The sequence below is a fragment of the Octopus bimaculoides genome, chromosome 5 (genome assembly GCF_001194135.2).
Source record: "Octopus bimaculoides isolate UCB-OBI-ISO-001 chromosome 5, ASM119413v2, whole genome shotgun sequence".
NCBI classification, from domain to species: domain Eukaryota; kingdom Metazoa; phylum Mollusca; class Cephalopoda; order Octopoda; family Octopodidae; genus Octopus; species Octopus bimaculoides.
Window position 1 is genome coordinate 42087950 of NC_068985.1, and position 3198 is coordinate 42091147.

The following is a 3198-nucleotide window of genomic DNA, read 5'->3' on the forward strand; positions in this document are numbered from 1 at the left end:
TCGCTCCACTACTGCTTAGAAATATTATATTTCTAATTTTGCTGATCAGTGAATGAACTTCACTATGATTTACATAAGTTTGTGAAGGAGAAACAGGCCTCTCTATCCAGCTGGCAAGCTACTTCAGGCTGATGACGAGCAAAGACTCAGAAACATGTCCCTGAATGCTGGCTAGGCTGGGTGGGGGAGCTTGTCTCTCCTTCACAAACTTAAGGACACAGTAATTGTGTCAAGGCCGACAGGAAGCGGTCCAGCTTCCTAGGGCTAAACAACAGTAGTGTATTCCCTTATTGGGATTGTCACATTAAGTTGACAATATACTACAACTTTGTCGCTCCACTACTGCTTAGAAATATTATATTTCTAATATATATACACACATATATATATGTGTAAAAGCATAAAAGATACATACATATATATATATATATATATATATACGCACACACACACACACATACATACGTCTGTATGTATGTGTGTATGCTCATTGTTCTTTTTATTGTCGTTATTCGTTTTTCAGGTCGGACCTACTTAGGTTTGAGAGAGCTGCGCTTGGTATTTTTTTTTTCTGACACCTGCATAATTGTATGACAATTTGTATAATTTGAACAACTGTTTTTGTAATTATTACAACATTAAGAAAAAAAGTAAAAGAAGCAAAAGATTTCAAAAGATTTCTCGGAAACATCTGTGAAAACTTTTTCTTTGTTACTACTCTAAAACTGTTTCTATCAGCCAATTTATTTATATATATATATATAGAAATTTTTTCCACTTGTGATGTTTGCATTGTATTGGAGTTTAACGAGATGTTATTATGAGGTCTTAAATTCAATGGATATATTTTATAACTAACTGTGTGTGTGTGTGTGTGTGTGCGTGTGTGTGTGTGTGTGTGTGTGTGTGTGTGTGTGTGTGTGTGTGTGTGTGTGTGTGTGTGTGTGTGTGTGTGTGCGTGAGTATATATAAATATATATATATATATATATATGATTTTTAGGAAGTTAAATGTTATGGCTGGTCATAGAGTGACATTTGTTCCTCACCTGTAAAGTGCTTAATAGTATAAATGACTCTATAAGTGCTAAACCAATGGTCACTCTATGACCATCCATAACAGCTAACTTCCTTAAAAATTTATTACTGTTCTAATGCTTTAGAGTGTGCTTCTTTTTGGGATATATGAACTACTGTGTGGTATATATATATATATATATATATATATAAAGGTTTTGAAGGGTAATGGAGTCAACCAGACCCTAATGATACAGGTAATACCGAGTAAGTGCTGTATACTGACTAGTTTTGCCCCAGATGTGGTTGCAACATGAATGGAGAATATAACATGGGTCGTGTATTAGCGTGTGTATATATAAAAAAAACAATGAGATAAAGAGACCAATGACATAAGTAAATTTATATTTTATTTAGAATGTGTTGCAGCTGTTTCAGGGAAAATTCAATGTATCCCTTCATCGGAGACGGTAATAGTATTATCGTCTCTGATGAAGGGATAAATTGAATTTTCCCTGAAACAGCTGCAACACATTCTACATAAAATATAAATTTACTTATGCCATTGGTCTCTTTATCTCATTCTTTATATATATATATATATATATAGTTAAGATTCAGTTGAATTAGGTACTTAAATTGAGGCACCTTGCTAGGTTGGTATAATCCGCTCACCTAAACAATATTAATTGAATATTGAATATCAAGATTCTGTGCAGGGATGTTTTTGTACCTGATATTCCTGCCGTGTGTGCAGACAATGGAACCCAGCTAAGTAAAGATATCTGCTCTTGGTAATTCAGACATGTACTTTTATAACGGTACTTTCTATAATATTTCCGAAGTACAAATTCCAAGTCAGGTGAACAGAATATAAATGAATAACTAAGATGTACATGTGTAAATTCATTATGGTCATTTCAAGCAGCTCCTTTAACTGATTAATGAAAGCATTACATCAGTTTGAAAGAAACCGTTCTCGTCAGATGACTGCATAGACTTCAAGCATAAGGATATAACCATTATATAAACATTACCAAATATGCTTTAAAAAATGGTTATCTTCTTTGGTTTGAAGTATATGCGGTCATTTGATGAGAACGGTTTCTTTCAAATTGATGTAATGCTTTCATTAAGCAATTAAAGGAGCCACTTGAAAACAAGGATGGGAAAAAAACGGAGAAATGGTACACAAATGCAAATAACAGAACATTAACAACGGGTGTCTTTCGACTAAGGATGAATTGAATTAAGCTGGTGTGTGTGGAAGTAAAGTCTTATGGCAGGGACATAAGATTTGACAGGCACAGGGAGGAATATAGATGTTGCACGGGTGGTAATCCAACCAAGAAAGAAAGGTCAGGCTTGGCCGAACACCAGTCATGTGTGGAGAGAAGAGAGAGAGGTAGGGGCAGAGGAATAGAAGAATTAAGGAGGGGCGAGAAAAATTGAAAGAGACAGTGTGAAGTGAAAGAGGCGGGAAGGTGAGCATGAAGAGAAGGCCAGAGAGAGAGAGAGAGAGAGAAAGGGCAGTGTGAATGAATGGCCAAGAAGCTCTCTTTGCATTCACAAAGTGTTGGTTTTGACTTCACAGCTTTGTCAAATGGCATTTTCTATAACCTCAGCTCTGCCCATGAAATTAAATTGATGGAAAAGGCAGAAGTCAATCGAATGGATTTTACTTTTATTTTAAGTGTCCAGCCTTAACACACTATGTCACATTGATTCTGCCTGAGAATTACATGAAGGATACACGAGTCTTTAGAATACTCAGTTGTCAATACAGTGTAAGAAGGTTATAGAGAAGTTACTGAACAAATGTAAATGGCAGAAATAAAGACATCAAATGATCTGGGATGTACTAGGAGATGAGACTTTAGTTATTCTGCTTAGGCACAGGTGTGACTTTGTGGCAAGAGGTTTGCTCCACGTTTTCAGATTCAGTTTCACTGCATAGTACCTTGGGTAAGTGTCTTCTACTATAGCCTCAAAGTGACCAAACTCTTCGGTGTGTGAGAACATGGTTGTTGGGACGTTGGTATATTGACGTGAGCTGTCTAGCGTGAGTTCGAAAGATGGAGATACAGCTAGACACGTCCTTGCTCAATCGCTGGCCAGCAAGAAAGAGATCGATCAAAGCGGGAAAGCTTGGTTGTTGAATTCCACGCATGCATATATATA